Genomic DNA, 18365 nt, shown 5'->3' on the forward strand with positions numbered 1-18365 from the left:
CTCTCATCACATGGGCACGTTATCATCTCACATCCTCACCAGAAGGGTGAGCGTAGTGCCCTAAGATATTTTGAGAGAGTCATATAGCTTTTATTACAGTATATTGTTGTAGCCGCTCTATTTTATTGTTAGTCCTTGCTGTGCGTCTCTTACTGCGCCTGATGCAGAAGTTAACCTTATCGTGGGGAGGCGCCCACGGCACAAAACATAGTGTCTGTGGGGTTTGGCACTCTCTGTGGTTTCGGGCATCCACCGGGAGTCTTGGAACGTATCCCTGGTGGATAAGGCAAAACTACTGTAATTACCAGAAAAATAAAGCCACAGAATGTATTCTCAAGCTGAGTAGAAAGAAAATATATTTTTGGCTTCTTCAAAATATAGTGACGGTGCCCTGATGGGGGATAGGTCACCTGGGAGGGGTGTTGTGGGGTGGGAGGTGGCGTCCCACTGGCTCTGGGCGAAGGCAGACCCGGGGCGGAGAAGAACTTGCTGGTGTGGGTCGGTGAGAAACCGCTTCCTGGCCATGATCTTTGTTTCCTCATGTGTCACATCTGTACTCCGGGGTTGATGTGGGGAAGAGGGGGTTATGGAAGGCTTCTCTGTGCCAGGTTGTCCTTCTCTCTCCGCGGCAACCCGCAGAAGGGCCGCATTACGGTTTTCACAAGGAGGAAAGTGAGGCCAGAGGGGCTCGGCAGCCCTCCCGGGGTTGGCCTGGCTGCCCAGTGAGTGTTCCTCATCAGACCCCGTGAGAGCTACACTGCCTGTGGGTGAAATGTACCAGACACACCGCGCGGGCTCAGTGTGATTCACGTCGTTGGTTCCTTGCCTCCAAGGGCACGTCACAGATGGAAGGCCTGGCTGGTAGGCTTCACGGTAGCTCGATGGTAAGCCAGGCAGAGGGTTTTAAAGCTTCGGTGGAGATAGGGGGGTTTTGACGCTTTGCTGCGCCCTGTGAGATGAGACATGGCGCTGAAGGTTGTCATCTTTGTGAATTATTTGCTCCCTACACAGACAAGGGAAAACCAAGTTCCTGCACTGGCCTGGAGGAAGGAGGGGCAGGACGGAGCCGGGGTGGGGGGAAGCGTTCTTGCAGTCAGTAGTCTGAAACCGAGACCTGGAGCTCGAGGAGCGCCTCCTAGCGGCAGGAGCCGAGCCCAGCTCTTCATAGCCGGCTGCCGCTTCCAGGACAACAGTGGCACCGCTGGGTGTGACAGCTGTGTCCTCCAGATAGCTTCTTGGCCCTGCTCTCCATGCCCGGGAGGCTGGACTCCTGGGCTTGTCTGAGATACTAGCAGGACATCAGAGGCCCAGAAGAGAGAGGTTGGGGGATTTCCTCCCTCCCCTCGGTGTTGCAGCTCTGTGTCCCTGCAGTGGCAGGCCCTAGCGACGGGCCCTTCCAGTGCCTCCAGCTCTTACCAGGGCCTCAGTCCTGGGGGAGGTAACAGCTTTCTTCCTTCACTAGGCTCTCTTCAAATCTCCCTGCAGAGTATGCCTTCTGTTCCCTGCAGCCCCCCCTGCGTGGAGACTGCAAGGTGCTTCTTCCTCCGGTTGGCAGAGGGGGAGGCTGAGGCCTGGCATAATAGATCTTGCCAAGGCCAGAGGGCTCATGAGGGCAGAGAGAGGACCCAAGCTAGAATCTTCCCAAATCCACCCCCCATCGCAGAGAGGCTGGCTAACAGGGAGACTTGGCGAGGCCTGCACAGGGATCCCCTTTGTTACTTCCGAAGCCAGCTCCTGGGTGTGGGGGAGGGTTGAGGGAGCACGTGGCGTGGGAGGTCAGCCCGACCGGCCATGTGTCTTCACCGTAAGTGACCTGTGCCTCAGACAGATCCAATCGCTCCGCCTGACCGACGGATTCTTCTATGAGCTAAGCTGGGAGACGGCAGGGCACTATTCCCTGAACCCACTTTCCAGCTGGGGACACTGAGGCTCCGAGAGCTGCAGAGCTGCCCGGAGGGCGGCAGGGGACTTGCAGAGGGAGGTGTTGCTGCTCCGGAGGCTCAGCTCCAATGGGGCTTGTAACGTTTGCCCTGAGAGCCACCAGCTGAGATGAGCAGGTACCCTGTCAAGGACCACCTAAAGCTCTGAAAGATGGGAAGAAGGGAAAAGACAGGAGGGAGGGAGAGAGAGTCAGCATTTTGGGGAACAAATGTGATAAGAGGCTAGACCCTCAGCTACCTCACTGTGTCGGCTTGACCACCGTTTATGATGACATGCGTTGTCCAGATGACGAAACACTGACTGAATAGGTTGAGTAACGTTGCCCAGCTCATCAGTGGCAGGGCTGGGAGTGTAGTTTCAGTCTGTCTGACCCCAGAACCTTCTGTATGCGTCAGCAACATTGCCTGTGCCCAAGAGAAATAAAAAGAGAGGAGGGAGGGAAGACTGAGAAAAGCAAGAGAAAGCCACTAGCTGCTGGACTAGAGGCCCTAGGGGAGGTGCTGGAACATTGCAGTGAAATGGTGGGTTCTGGAGGCAGGCTGCCTGGATTCAAATCCCCACGTCTCTACCTACCAGCTGTGTGATAGTTGGATATGTTACTTAACTTTTCGACGCTGCTTTTCTTCACGTGTAAACAGAGATAATAGCACCTGTGCTGGCCTGGGCCTGTTGGCCTTGATAATCCCTCTGTACCTTCCCCCTGCTCGGCATCGAAGAGGGACTGACCCTTGTGGTTGCCAGCCTCCAGGAAGGTTTAACCAAGGGAAGGGACTGACAGAAGCTCGGTGAGCAGGGTTGGAGAGGCCAGAGTGTTCTTTCTCTCCCACACTGCCTCTGGTCTCTGGAAGCGGCTCCTTCTCCTTCATGGTGTTTACCCTTGCTGCACAGGGCCGCTGTGATTCTGGCTTCTGGATGATCCCAAAGCCGTAACACCCGCTCTCTCTGTCTGCCCAGCCGTAGCTGGGGGCGGCGTAGAAGCTTCTTCCTGTTGCTGCCCTCTGATGTTTGGCCTCTCTGCTCTTCCAGCCCTAAGAAAGCCAATTCTCTGTATTACATTTTTCTATTCGAAGGACTCAAGGTGATTTCTCTTTTCCTAATTGCTACCGCATACGGTTGATGTGAGAATTCAATAAGTTAATCAACACCCAAGCACTCAACACGTGTTAGCCTCCAGTCTCGTCATTGCCGAGGCCCCGGGTTGTCCAGCCCGGCTCACGTGTTTCCGAACCGTAGGCTCCTCTGTGGCTCTCTCCCCCTGGGGGCGGAATACTCTCTGCGTCCATTTGTCCCCCCTCGCCTAAGCACCGATTCCAGCCAGTCACCTGCGCTGTCTGCACCCCGCGCAGCAGGTGTTATTATTCCCATTTTACAGATGGGGAAACAGGCTCCGAGCCATGGTAGCTGTTTGCTCGAGGCCAGGGGCGGGGTGGAGATTCAAACTCAGGTTTGTGAGATACCATAGCTGGAGTCCTCACCGCCATGTGGGGCCGTGGAGAAGCTGCAGGCCCATTTTCCATGAGTCAGAAGGGAAGCTGGGTTGTGTTCCTGAACTTTCTTGTAGAGTTTCCCTGTGGATGCTGCTAGCACTAACAGCCAGGTTGTGTGTGTGGGGGAGTGTGGGTGGGTGTTGGGGGTTCTCTCTTCCTCCCCTAGATCCTGCTGGAGCTGATCTGACCCTTGCCACCTGTGGTAAGGGAAATACCGGATCTTGACCTAGAGTCTTTACGGGTTAGCTGAGGGCGCCCCTCCCTGAGGTGGGGGTACAGGAGGGCGCCATACTAGGAAGGAGGAACTAAGAAGGGGTTTCTCTTTTACCAGAATCCTGGTAGCCACATTTGTGGATGTGGAAAGACACCCACAGTCTGTTGTGCTGTGAGAAAAGCTGGCTGGAGGACTGCACGTTGACGACGAGCCTATCTGTGCAGAGCTGGGCACGTGTGCATGTCTGTGAGTAGACAGGTGCCTGGGAGCCGCACGGGCACACACGGAAACTAGCTCTCTGTGGCAGGGGGGATTTTGCATTTTTTAAACGTTTTTAAACGTTCCTGCATGATTTGACTCTTTTGCCAATCAGTAGTGAATCGATACCCTTTTATTAAAAGAAAGAAAGCCCCTCAAGGATTTCCACCTTAAAACTCCAGGAGTGGACTTACGTGGATCCTGAGAAACTTAACAGAAACCCATGGGGGAGGGGAAGGAAAAAAAAAAAGGTTAGAGTGGGAGAGAACCAAAGCATAAGAGACTCTTAAAAACTGAGAACAAACTGAGGGTTGATGGGGGGTGGGAGGGAGGTGAGGGTAGGTGATGGGCATTGAAGAGGGCATCTTTTGGGATGCACAGGGTTTTGTATGGAAACCAATTTGAAAGTAAATTTCGTATATTAAAAAAACAAACAAACAAAAAAAACAAACAAAAAAAACGTCCAGGAGTGGAAAACAGAGAAGATGTTGTAGACGCGTGCCTGCTTGCAGGGTCCTCAGCCAGGAAGGTCTCAGGGAAGTAAGTTGCCACTCAAGGCAAGGACAAAAGGCTAGGACTTTCTTCTTTTTTCAGAAAGGGGGATGTGATCAAGCATTTGGGCTGAGGGAAGGGTGCCCACGGCTGGGGAAATGACACGGATAGCAGAGGGGGGTGTGCTCCTTGGTGGGACAAGGGCTTAGGGAGGTGGGGGTGGGGTGGAATCTTGGCACAGGTGGTGGGATTAGCCCCGGACAGGGGGAGGAGGACCCCTTGCACGCAGCAGGAAGGGCAGTGTAAGTGGGCAAAGGTCGTAGGTGGGGTGGCAGGAAGGCGAGGGCGTCCTTTCCTGATTGCCTCTATTTTCTCTGCGAAGTAGGAGGTGAGGTCATCCCGTGAGAGTGAGACGGTCAGCATCCCAGGCTGGGGGCTCGAGGGGCCAAGGGAGGTTTGGAAGGTGCTGTGGGGGATCGAAGAAGGGCTGGCTGGTGGGGACCAGTGGAGGGACGGTCAATCTCTGTTGAGGACAGCTGCTGTTAGAGACCTTTCGTCTGGACCTCGTCCAAACGTCTTTCTCTAGTGGAATTCCGGTGTCTGGAGCTGGCGATGGAAAGGGCACATTGGTAGGTTGACTACACAGCTTTGAGGCTTTATGGGTTGATGCGACTGGGGGACAAGGTGGGGAAGCGTTGGCAGTGACCGCAGGAGAGTGGGTTAAATGAGGAATCATGACCCTTGGGCCACCTAGGAAGGGAGGGAACTCAGCGTGTAGGAGAGAGAAGTCTCAAAGAGAACAAAGGCTGGGCTCTGAAGGAGTAGATGGACGGGAGGAGGGTGTCTGCTGTGGCAGGGGATGAGGTGCTGGTGTGGGCGGTGGCAGCTTCCCGAGTGACCGTGGGGGAGGGAGTGGAAATGGACAGGAGTCAAAGTCCTTGAATGGAGGCCAGGGTGAAGGACGGGCCATCCCCGTGTTGAGGTGGAACTTGGAACGGAGAGGGAAAAGTAGGAGCTAGGAGCCTTAGGGAATGGATGTCGGGGAGGGACTGGGTGGTGGCGAGATCAAAGCCGTGAGAGGAGATGGGGAGGCTCAGGATGGCCAGAAAGAGACGTTTTTGTTCAAGGTGGGAAGAGCAAGACAGATGAAGTCTGGAAAGTGAACGTGTGGGAAAAAGACCAGGTCCTGGGTCCCGGAATGTCACCGGGGAGCCTGGAGGCCACGAAGCACGCTTCGCAGTGGGGGGAAATCGAGACAAGAGGAGAGGACGTGCGATGCTCATGGCTAATTAGCAGCAGAGACCATGTGCTCTAACACTAGGCGAGAGCTTCTTCCCTGTACTGAGATCACAGAACCACGAGCCTTTAGTGCTGAAAGTCATCCCGAGAAGGCATCTGTAGGCCAATCCTTAGGTTCTAAAGCCGAGCAAACAGCAAATTGGGAAAGTTCAGTGAAGCTTAGCAGAGCTGGGACCAAACCCAGGTGTCCTGACCCACGGTTTGTGCCCGGTGCTGGCGTGGGATGGGGGAGAGAGTGGGTCCAAAAGGGAACGCAGAAGGTAGAGCGTATGGATGTGTAAGGGGGTGCGTGCACGCGCGCATGCACGTGTGAATTCACACGCACAGGTCTGTATTTGTAAGAAAGCTGGAACCAGGACTATGTTTCTCTTTCCCAAGAAAAACACGTGGCTGCCTTTGGAAAAGGTGTCAGTCAATGCTTTTCTTTGCCAGGAGTGGCGACGGGAGAAATGAGTCACCCCATCCCGTATCTCCTGATTCCGGAGGATGCACACTGGGGAGGCAGCTCCGAGTATGCTTTGTGACCTCACGGGGCACCAGAGCTGCCTGCATGTGGCCGTACCTGCTCGAACCAGCAGGCTTGCAGGCCCACACTTCCCCTGGTGTGCCAGGGGAACACCAGGACGCCCACGCTGGGCACACGTGCTTGGTCAGGCCTTGTGGTAGTCTGCTGGGCTGGCCCTAATAACGTACCACAGACTGGCGGGGGGCGGGGGCGCTTACACAACAGAAGCTTATTTTCTCCCAGTTCTGGAGGCTGCAAGTTTGAGACCAAGATGGCAGGGTTGCCTTCTTCTGAGGCCTCTCTCCTTGGCTTGTAGATGCCCATCTCCCTGTGTCTTCACACGGTCTGTCCCCTGTGTGTGTCTGTGTCCTAATCTCTCCTGATAACGAGACCAGTCGTATTGGGTCAGGGCTTACCCTAATGACCTCATTTTACCTTAATCACCTCTTTAAAGACCCTGTCTCTGGGCGCCTGGGTTTAGCGGGTTAAGAGTCTCTGGCTCAGGTCATGATCTCACAGTTTGTGAATTCAAGCCCCGCGCCGGGCTCTGTGCTGACAGCTGGGAGCCTGGAGGCTGCTTCGGGTTCTGTGCCTCCCTCTCTCTCTGCCCCTCCCCTGCTCGTGTTCTACCTCTGTCTCTCTCTCGAAAATAAACATTCAAATTAAGCCTTAAATAAAAGAAAAGAAAAGAAAAGAAAAGAAAAGAAAAGAAAAGAAAAGACCCTATCTCCGCATACAGTCATGTCCTGAGGTCCTCGAGGTTAGGACTTCAACATTCAATTTTGAGGGACAAAATTTAACCCCAAACAGGATTATTTTGGTGGCAAGGCACAGAACCCCACTCAAGTTAACCAAGTAAAAAGAGGGTTTATTTGTAAGGATGAGGCCACTCAAGGGGACTGTGAACTAGAAAGCAACTCTTTCCATTTCATTCCTTCCTGAGGTGGTGGTTTTAAACTATGGTCACAAGTTCTTTGACACCCCGCTGCCATAGAGAGGTGGGTTCTATATCCCGCCTCTTGAATCTGGGTGGGCTTATGACTGTTTTGACCAATACAGCATAGTGGAAACGATGCTATGCCACTTCTAAGGCTCCATCACGAAAGGCCATGCAGCTTCCAGCTCGTTCACTGAAATACTCACTCTTGGGGCCTTGACCTGCCTGTAAGAAATCCAATGACCCGGGGGCGACTGAGTGGCTCAGTGGGGTAAGCATCCTACTCTTGATTTCAGCCCACGTCATGAGCCCCATGTCGTCAGGCTCCATGTGTTGACAACGAGAAGCCTGCTTGGGATTCTCTCTCTCCTTCTTTCTCTGTCCCTCCTCTGCTCATGCTTCTCTTCCTGTCTCTCAAGATAAGTAAATAAACTTTAAAAAGAAAAAAAAAAAAAAAGAAACGAAACCCAATGACCCCGAAAGGCCATGCTAGAGACACCATAGTTAGGCATTCTGGTTTACAGAATGATATATGATATATGACAGGATGGTTGTTGTGTTGAACCACTAAGTTTTGGAGTAGTTTGGTGTGCAGATAGATAAGCAGAGCACCGGAAGTCTGCTTTTTTCTGCTTTTCTTACCTATGGGTTTTTCCTATTTGCTCACATTTCCTGCTCCCCTGTAAATTACCTGCCCAAGTTTTTGCTCTAGTCCCTACATCTCTGGGATTAGAGTCTCCCTATTAGTCAAAACGCTGGAGAACCTGATCGGCCAAGACCAGGGACAGGGCCATGTGTTATGGGGAATAGGTCACGGCTCTTGGAGGTTGGGGCCCAGCAGACCCAGAACCTCATCTACAGTGTCCACTTCCACGGCCCGTCTGAGTCTGGCCCATGAGAAGTTGCTACCTCAGGCCTCTCTGAGAATGTACTGCCCTTAGACCGCAGCAGGCTCTTCCAACTCAGAATCACGTGGTCAGCTTTAAGACGGAAGAGGGCCCTGTGATCAGCCAGTTTATTCTCTGATCTAAACGGGAATTCCTTTGATGACGTCAGAAAGATGAAATCTCCATAGCCTCTTTTTGATATTCTCCGGGCTGGAATTCATCAGGCCAGCTTATCAGGTAGCACATTGCCATCCTGCCTTCTGCTTGTTCAAAACGTTCCGCAGGTGGGGATAAGACTGCTTTCCCCCGTCTCTTATTCGTTAGGCTTTGTTTGTCCTGTCCTCAGCATCATGTGAGTAGATGATTCCCTCTTTTAGCAGAAAATATTTGAAATACTTGAATCCTTCATTTTAAAGTTTAATTCTTATTTATTTATTTACTTACTTACTTATTTATTACTTTTGATTTTAGAGAGAGAGAGAGACCATGAGCGGGGGAGAGGGGGAGAGGGAGAGACAGAGAATCTTAAGGAGGCTCCATGCTCAGTGTGGAATCTGATGTGGGGCTTGATCCCATGATCACCCTGGGATCGTGACCTGAGCTGAAATCAAGAGGCGGACGCTCAACCGACTGAGCCACCCAGGTGCCCCTAAGTTTGTTTTTTTGTTTTTTTTTTTTTTTTAGTTGAGTATAGTCAATACACAATGTTACGTTAGTTTCAGATGTATGACATAGAGGTTGGACAAGCCTATAGTTATGCTGTGCTCACCACAAGTGCAGCTTCCATCTGTGAGTACACAACACTATCATGATAGCATTGACTCCATTCCCTGTGCGGTGCCTTTCATCCCTATGACCTATTCATTCCATAGCTGGAAGCCTGTATCTCCCACTCCCCTTCACCCATTTTGCCCTTCCCTCCACCCCTTCCCTCTGGCAACCACCGGTTCGTTCTTTGTAAAGTTTTATCTCTTTGTAGCAAACCTGGGACTCAGGAATAATTATCAGAATGTGTGACCAGAGAGGAGGAGGGGGAGAGAAGCTGATTCGATCTCACTAGGAATCGAATGAGTGCGGATAGGGATTGAGTTCACTTTCTCAACTGCAAATTCTTTTTGATCATATACCTGTTCTTTAGAAAAATGTCTGGCTTCCCCCCCACCCCGCCCTTTCTTTAAAAAAAATTTTTTTTTTAATGTTTATTTATTTTTGAGAGAGACAGAGTATGAACGGGGCGAGGGAGGGGGGCGGGCAGAGAGAGAGGGAGACACAGAATCCGAAGCAGGCTCCAGGCTCTCAGCTGTCAGCACAGGCCTGACGCGGGGCTTGAACCCATGAGCTGTGAGATCATGACCTGAGCCGAAGCCGAACGCTCAACCGACTAAGCCACCCAGGCACCCCTAACGATACCCTCCCCCCTTTCCTGTGTTAGCTTTGTAGGGCTGTCATAACATGACCACAAACTGCTTAAAGCAACAGGAATTTATTCTGTCACAGTCATGGAGGTCTGAAGGGCGTTGGTAGGGTTGGTTCCTCCTGGATGCTTTGAGGGAGGATCCATTCGGTGCCTCTCTCCTAGCTTCCGACAGTCCTGGCAATGTTTGGTGTTCTTCAGTTTGCAGACGTGAGCATCACCCAGTCTCCACCTCTGTCTTCGCTGGATGTTCTTCCCCATGTCCTCTGTGTCTATCTATGTCTAAGTTTTCCTCTTCTTCTAAGGATATCAGACATCGGATCAGGGCCCACCCTAATCCAGTATGACTTCATCTTAACTAATTAAATGTGCAAAGACTCTAATTACAAATAAGGTTATCTTCTGAGCTTCCAGGTGAACATGAATATTTTGGGGACACCCTTCGACCCAGTATATTTTCTTTCCTTCCTTTCCTGTCTCCCTTCCATCTTTCTTTCCTTTGTTCCTCCCTCTCTCGTCTTCTTTTTCTCCTTCCATCCATATCTCCTTCCTCAAGCACAATATAAACACCCGGTGTACTCAGAGGGGGCGCTGTGCCTGGGGGAGCACGTGTATAATTTGGTGGGGGGCCAGAAAACTTTCAGAAAGCAGGGAACATGTTGCCACTTGTAGAAGACCAGCAAATCACTCAGTGCTAACATCTTTATTAGACGTTTTAGCAAGTGATACTCAAGAAGAAGGAGAAGGAAGAGGAGGCAGGTAAGAGGAAAAATACAGGTCGTGAGCTGAAGTGACTCTGACACTTGAGTCTGGGGAGCTCAGGTGGAGGTGAGAAGCTGTCCTCTCTAGGAATGAAGACGAGTCAAGCAACAGGGATGCCTGCCTTTGTCTGAGATTCTCTCACGGCCACGCTCCGTATGAAAGCCGTGTTGAATCCCTCTAGACTGATGCTGGCCCGTAATGGCCACGAGCCACAGCGAAATGAGAATGAGCTCCAAGTGCAAAATACACACCAGACTTCAGATACTTAAGTATGAAAACAAAGAATGTAAAATATCACATGAATAATTTTTGCATTGATTACATTCTAAAACAATATTTTGAATATAAGGGGGTTATACGAAGTGTATTATGGAAATCAATTTCACCTGTTGGCTTTTTATTTTTTTTTATTTTTTTTTATTTTTTTTTTTAATTTTTTTTTTCAACGTTTTTTATTTATTTTTGGGACAGAGAGAGACAGAGCATGAATGGGGGAGGGGCAGAGAGAGAGAGGGAGACACAGAATCGGAAACAGGCTCCAGGCTCCGAGCCATCAGCCCAGAGCCTGATGTGGGGCTCGAACTCACGGACCGCGAGATCGTGACCTGGCTGAAGTCGGACGCTTAACCGACTGCGCCACCCAGGCGCCCCATGTTGGCTTTTTATTTTTTAAAAATGTGGCTACTAGAAAATTTCAAGGGACATATGTGGCTCACTTATCTTTCTACTGGGTAGTGCTGTTATGGGTCCAGAGTAACATGGTATAAAGCTTATCTGCAGGGTGTGAACGTTGGCTTCGCCATTGACAAAGTGTATGCTCCTGGGCAAGACGCTTTGCTTCTCTGGGCTTTGTTTTTCTCCCCTATGGAATGGGGATGACGTGATCATGATTCCTAGCCCACCTCCCTCCGGAGGTCCCTGTGAGCATCAAAGGAGAGAATGCATGTGAGGAGGCTTCATGACTGTAAAAGGCAGACAAATGTGTTCTTAAATTTTTTTTTAAAATGTTTATTCATTTTCTGAGAGACAGAGAGAGACAGAGCATGAATGGGAAAGGGACAGAGAGAGGGAGACCCAGAATCTGAAGACAGGCTCCAGGCTCTGAGTAGCCGTCAGCACAGAGCCCGATGTGGGGCTCGAACTCACGAACCGCGAGATCATGACCTGAGCCGAAGTCGGACGCTCAACCGACTGAGCCACCCGGACGCCCCAGACAAATGTGTTCTGATCAGCATCAGCTGCCGTAGCAACAATGACATCTACATCAACACCGCCACCATCACCACCATCACCGTGAGGATTGCCTCCTCTTTCAGCCAAGAGACTCAGGCCGCCGGGGCAGGAGCATAATACCAGACCCAGGGTAAAACACAGCCCACAAGAATTTCTGCTTTCAGCTCTTCCCAAACCCTGTGGCTGGATCGTAAGTGACTTGCCCTCTGCCAGCTGCCAACAGGGCTTTTGTCTGCTCGGAGGGGGTGGGGTGGGGCAGGTCTCTGAGAAAAATACGCCGTCCACCTAGTACTTCTCAATCAATACGGCGTTTATGCATGCTTTTGGATTAGAATAAGCCATCCCACTTTTTTTTTTTTTTAAAGCATTTCTGTTGCATCAGACCACCAAAGCATTTCCCCTCTCTTTTTTTGGCCACCAAATATTTTTATGATTTTCCACATAAACAGCTAGGGAAAATGCTAGCAGCCACTCAGGCGGCAGTGGCAGGCACACTGTCTCCCATGAGAGTAGGGGATTAAAAAAAAAAAAAGACAAAAACGCAACAACAACAAGACCAATGCCTAGGGGGTGGGGGGTGGCAAGGGAGAGGTAGTTGGTCTAAGATACAAGGATTTCTATGAATTCTTCTTGGGAATTCTGGGATAATAAACTAGCAGTCACCCTGTGGCTTCAGGCAGTGATGCTCTCACTTTTGAAAGAGTGAAATATTTGCAGATGGAATTAGGCATTGGTGAGGTCAGGAGGTGGGTGGGAGCGACCCCACCCATCTGAGACCTGCCTCCTTCTGGTCCCCTCTCTTCCCAGCCTGACTTTGTGCCCCTCCCCCTCCCCTCACTAAGCGAGAATCACCGTAAGGTTGGGGGACCTGCCTCCTGAAGGAGACTGGGTGCAGATGGCCACAAGCTCATGGTAACTATTGATTATTTGGTCTTTTTTTTCCTCTCTTATTTCCATCCCCGGCCAGCTTTCCCAGAGACATAGCGGGGCCTCTCGTAGCCAGCCAGCTGCTCTGTGCTGAGAGATTTAAAATCCCGCAATTGATTCTGACTGTGTCCAGAACAATAGGCGTCTGAATCTGATTTATTAATCTTCTGGGGAGTGAGGGAGGCGGGCTTCATGTCCAGGCTGTTTACTGCGATGACAATGAGCAGGGCTCGGACTTGCACTTCAGCCGGGTTCATTATGGGCCGAGGCCCCGGGAGCAGCAGGCAGGGGACACTTCCAACCTGAGTGAAGCTGTGAGGACCCACCGCACAGAATCAAGGGAGAGGTGTGGAGGGAGCAGTAGGAGGGGCGGGGTTGATTTAGGGAAGATCCCCAAATGGGTCACCTTGAGTGTCTTCCTGGGGGGTGGTGGGCGTGGCTCCCAGTGGATGTGTGGTACAGTTCATCCCATTATCTCCGTTTTGTGGTTGAACCTGTAGGTCTCTGGAAGACAGAAACTGGCTACCCGGGGCTAATGCCTTCCTTCTCAAAAGCCGAGGGCTGGCCGACAGGGCCTCTGAGGAGGTTGAGGGGCACGTGGCTAAAGACATATCCTCAGCCCTGAAAAATCCGGATCAAGGAGACATGGTGTCACCTCAGCATGGGCCACTAGACTGGATGACTGGGCACTCGGCAGGCATGTGGTCACGAAGCAAACCATCCCACCCCATGAAGAAGTGACGATCCTTTAGTATTCGAAGGTTTGCAAACGGAAGACAGAAAGAAACCAACGCAGACCAATGGTTGAGAGAACTGGCTTTCCAATTGGATTGCTTGGGTCCCAATCCTAATTCTGCCGCCTATTGGCTGTGCAATGTGGGATCCTCCAAAAGCCTCAGTTCCTCCAACTCTGAAATAGAGGAGAAGAACCTATTCTGTGGGGTTGCTTATGAGGATTAAGTGAAATAATGCATGCAGAGCTCCTAGTACAAAATAAGACCCGAATAACATTTGCTGTCACCCTTGGTGGCATCCTCATTGTCATTGTTTTTATTATTGATGGTTCTGCATGGCCCCAGAGAACAGAGGCAGGAGCAATGGGTGGGAACTGCAGGGTGGCTGCTAGTGGTTAGACTCCAGAAAGAACAGTCCATTAGAACTGCAGAGAAAGGGAATAGGAAGAAGGGAGGGTCGAGAGAAGAGGCGAAGGAAGGACATAATGGGGGAGGGAGGCGGGAGGGGGCTCACGCTCTTGGACTGTAGTGGACAATTTCTGCAAAGGACAGTGATAAGCCTGATGGAGGCAGGAGGTGAACCCAACTCCAGCCGGGGCTTAACCCCAGTCTGTGTTGGGGTGTCCAAAGGAGCAAAGAACAGAGAAGCTTCCGCAGACACCGATCGCTGAGAACAGAAGTCTCCTTCCCCTCCCTTCTCCCCACGGTGGCCGGACCCCTCCCCAAGGCTGGCCCACAAGGTCAGTGAAGAAATGAGGTCTTGACATTCTTGAAGGTCTAGGGTTGCTGTTTGGCCTGTATTCAAGGAGGGCTTCCAGTCCAAACAGACCGCTTAGGAAACTGAGCCTGGCGTGACTGTGGGGGAGAGCCCCGCCCAACCAGCAGCAGCCTGCAAGGGCTGGGGGTCTTCTAGAAGCAGGCATCCTTCTTCTTCCATCTCCCTCATCTCTCCCAAGCTACATGGCTGATTCTCATTCTGTCCCTTCCCTCCTCTCGGCCTGTGCCATCATGACCTTTGGCCCAACCTTATCTTCTTTCCCCTGTATGCAGCTCTGCTCCCAGCCTGGTGGATGGCACTGGGGGGGACTGGCTGCGAGCTGGAGCCCCAGACGCCTATGCCAACCTTGACCTCTTCAGCCCAGGACCTCTTCACTGAGTGATCTGCCCCCTGCAGCCTCGGGTTCTTTATTTGTAAAATAGGGTTTCCACTCAGATTTGGGGGGATAATAGATGCCCCCAGCACGGTGGAAGCTGTGATTATATTATTATTGCCATATTGTCAGATAGGAGGGAGCGATGGAGCCCGGCTCTCCTTGCAGGCTTAGGAAGAAGACCGCAGCCTGGAAAGAGACACCACAAACTGAGGGTAAGACAGGGCAGAGGAGGAGAGGGATTGGAGGGGGGCGGGGGAGGGGGCGATGTTAATGAAGTTCATGCTAAAGATACTTGGCGGCAGTGAGGCCACAGGCCTGTGGCTGGGCGCCAGGCCCAACCTCGAGCCTCATTTCCATATGCGGGTCAGCCCGCGGCATGTTTATAGCTCGCTCTCCTCTCCAGAGCTCTACCAGGAAGGGCCGGCCCCCCAGGTCCGTGGGAGGGAGGCGGGCCCTGGCTGTGGGAGGTGGGCCGCGCGCCTTTGGCTGGGAGAGGACGGTTCCCATCAGAGTCAATTACCGGGCAGGCCCCCGACGACGTGAGGTCAGTAAGCAGGCCCGGCACCTCGGGGATGTGTGAATGATGTAGGTGAGATCTATATGTGGGGCTGTCCACACACGGCTGTGCGGTTATAAATACACACAGACCCAGTCGCGCAGCGTTGTGGGTGCCCAAATAGCTCAGCACGCAGCTATATATGAGATGTAAACACACAGAGTGGGCCTGTGGTGCTGGCCGACCTCCCCGGAGATCTTAGGCAAGCGCTTCCTTCCTCCTACCGCACAGGGCGGCCCGGGGGCTCACAGGCTCGCCCTGGGGCTGTGAACCCAGGACGCCGGTGAGAAGGCGCGCAGCGGAAGTGCACAGCCACGTCTTTGGGTTGGTAGTGCTTCTTTATAAATAGACGGTTTTCCGGAGGAGAGGCATCCTTCTCTTCGTCCTCTGTGTCTCTCATCTACGTAAAACTGCCTAGCCATCCCCTCCTCTCCGTTTATGCCCCCGCGGCCCTAGATCCCGCCCACCCTCCTTCACCTGGGGCTCAGGGATGGGCTGGTAAATGTTTAACGGTGGATTCTTTGGCGGGGGGCGGGGAGAAAAGCCGTGATCTGTAGCATTTGCCCATTTCTGTGGTGTAAATATTCCCACGACCGTCAGCTTCGAGCGGCTAGTGTGAGGTCACAGAATGCAGAGTGGGGGAGGGAAGGGGGAGGGTTGCGTGCCTCCTGGCGTGTTGTGTTGTAGCGTCTCCATCGTGGGGAGGCACTCCACGTGAGCCATCTGAAGAGCGAAGCTCATCGTAAAATGTCATAAAATAATGAGAAAGTGATGAGCTTTTGAGTACTTACTACCTCTGTTTTAAACGTAATCTATTCAATTGTAATGTGATAAAATCTGATTGGGAAATAATGACTGTATTCAACAGCTGGCTCACAAAAGCTCTTGACCATTTAACAGGTGGCTTTTGCAGGCGTATCAGCAGGACTAGAGCGTCACCGCCTGCACTAAAGCCGCTGTCTCTTAGTCTGACTACCACCAGGCTCTCTCCGCTGCTGAGTTACGCTCCTCGGCTGCAATCCTGATAACCTAATCTTACCCAGGTTAAAGCTTACGTGAGCAGCCAGCTTCCACCCTCACACGCACCGCTTTCCATTTACCAGCTAGACTGTATCTTTGTGTGTTTTCCAGACTTTGAGAAGACTTAACACTGTGGAGCCATGTTTACTGTTACCCTAACCCATCCCTCCACCTTCCCTGGCGCGTTGCCAATTCAGCCTTTAAGACGGGTAGGCCATGGGCCAAATCTGACCTGCTGCCTGATTTTCTTGGGCCTATGAGCCAAATATTTTTTCTTTTTAAAAAAAATTTTTTTTAAAAAACGTTTATTTATTTTTGAGAGAGAGAGAGAGAGAGAGAGAGAGAGAGTAAGTGGGGGAGAGGCAGAGAGAGAGAGACACACACACACAGAATCCGAAGCAGGCTCCAGGCTCCGAGCTGTCAGCACAGAGCCCCACGCCTGGCTCGAACTCACAAACTGTGAGATCATGACCTGACCCGAAGTTGGCTGCTTAACTGATTGAGCCAGGCAGGTACCCCAAATGTTTCTTCATTTTAGAGAGAGAGTGTGAGCGAGGGAGGGGAGAGAGAGGGAGACAGGATCTGAAGCTGACTCTGCACAGACAGCAGGGAGCCCGATGCAGGGCTCGAACTCATGAACCCGTGAGATCATGACCTGAACTGCAGTCGGATGCTCAACTGACTGAGCCACCCAGGCACCCCTGGTTTTTATATTTTTAAATGATTGAAAAAATTACCAGGACTAGGCAGAGAGGGGGCTGGGGATGCTGTCCTGCAGGACCTTGGAGAGAGGTGGCTGGACCCTGTCCTGTATGACCTCGCAGGCTGTGGTAGGTCCCTGTCCTATGGGACGCAGTAGAGAGGTGGCCGGGGACCCTGTCCTGTAGGACCTGGCAGAGAGGTGGCTGGGGACTCTGGTCCTTGGAGAGAGATGGCTGGAGACCCCTCTCCAGTTAGGAAGCAATTGCAGAGATCCTGAGAAAAATCTTGACTTGCACCAGGGTGTATGTAGCATTGGAGATGGTGGAAAATGTCCAGATTCTGGGACATGTTGAAGGAAGAGTCAGCTGGCTTTTCTGATTGTGTAATGGTCATGACGAGATGAGGCAGAAGGGTATGGAAGTGACAACAGCATGTAGAAGCTGCCGAGCGAAGAGATAAAATCTGATCGGGGATGAGGGGAGGCTTCTCAGAGCCCTGCAGGCCGAGGGAAACATCAGAAGATGGAGAAGGGGGAGAGCATTTGGCAACACGACAATGATGTGAGTGGAGTCATGTAAGTAAACGCGTGCTAGGTGAGCACGGGGGTGGAGGGTGGCCCATTGCAGTGGGTGGTAGGGAGCAGAGAAGTGCCGTGGGAGGTGGGCCTGGGTCATGCAGGGCCTGGTCAGTGTAGCTGAGGGTTTAGAACCTTTTCCTATAGGCAGTAGGGAGCCGTTGAAGGCTTTTGGTAATGAATGACACTGTCTCTGATGACAGCCTAGGAGGTCGGCTTCAAGAGCAATGAGGCTTCAAAGCAGGCTTCAAGGTTGGCTTCACGGGCAACAAGGATACAAGGTAGGAAGCCGCTGTCATGGCCCAGGTGTGAGAGGATGAAGAGATAGACTGACCCTGTGGAGCCGGCGAATTTTCCAAAGCAGAATTTACCGCGTAGTCGATCCGTTGTTGTAAGCCAGGAGGGTAGGGGAGCTAGAGGTGGCAGCACGAGTCCTGGGGTCCGTCTATGGCTCCGTGGTGATACACGGGTTAGTGGAGCCCAGACAGGCTCCCAGGGCACGTTTAGGACATGCTAAGTATAAACACGTAGTGCATATAAACTTGTTAAACGGATGAATGAATCAAGGTCAGACTCTGAGTTTTGTGGTCAGAGAGTAAAATCTCCCCTCACCTGACCCAGTCTCTCAACGACTTAGATTAAACTGAACAATTTACGGCAGCTGCTGCAAGGATGCTTCCCTCTGCCCAGCCAGGCAGGTGCTGTGAAGAACCCAGAGGTGGTGGGGAGGGCGTTTGTCTTTTGGGGGTGACTTTAAAAAAATAAACTTAGGGGCACCTGGGTGGCTCGGTCGGTTGAGCGGCCAACTTCGGCTCAGGTCACGATCTTGCGGTTTGTGAGTTCAGGCCCCACATCGGGCTCGCTGCTGTCCGCACAGAGCCCGCTTCAGATCCTCTGTCCCCTTCTCTCCGCCTCTCCCCTGCTCGCGCTCTCTCAAAAATAAATAAAACATCAAACAAAAATAAACTTAAAAAAAAAAAAAGAAACCCAAACTTGTAATCAAAGTATAACAGAAGTGCAGAAAACTGCACACACGTAAACATACAGCCCGGGGGATTTTCACCAGGTTATCACACCTTGTAACCAGCACCCAGATGAAGAGCAGAACATTGCTGGTGCCCTGAAACCCGGCTCTTTGGTGGACATGGTGGAAGCCGTTCCGGGGACCTTCTCTCCTGCTCTGGCTGAAAGCTGACAGCCTTTCTCCCCTGGGTGGCCCAGGCTCCCTGCTAACGGTCTTGCTCTCGGTAAGCCTGGCCTGGGCCAAAG

At 51.9% G+C, this 18365-nt stretch overlaps 1 long non-coding RNA gene across 1 annotated transcript; it reads left to right on the forward strand.

Moving 5' to 3' along the window:
• Positions 1–11347: 11347 nt before the first annotated feature.
• On the forward strand, positions 11348–12940 carry LOC122206645. The gene is made up of 3 exons (XR_006196539.1): positions 11348–11559; positions 12237–12341; positions 12857–12940. It is a non-coding gene; the product is annotated as an uncharacterized LOC122206645 (long non-coding RNA).
• The last annotated feature ends 5425 nt before the right edge of the window (positions 12941–18365 follow it).

The sequence above is a fragment of the Panthera leo genome, chromosome E1 (genome assembly GCF_018350215.1).
Source record: "Panthera leo isolate Ple1 chromosome E1, P.leo_Ple1_pat1.1, whole genome shotgun sequence".
In the NCBI taxonomy this organism is placed as follows: Eukaryota; Metazoa; Chordata; class Mammalia; order Carnivora; family Felidae; genus Panthera; species Panthera leo.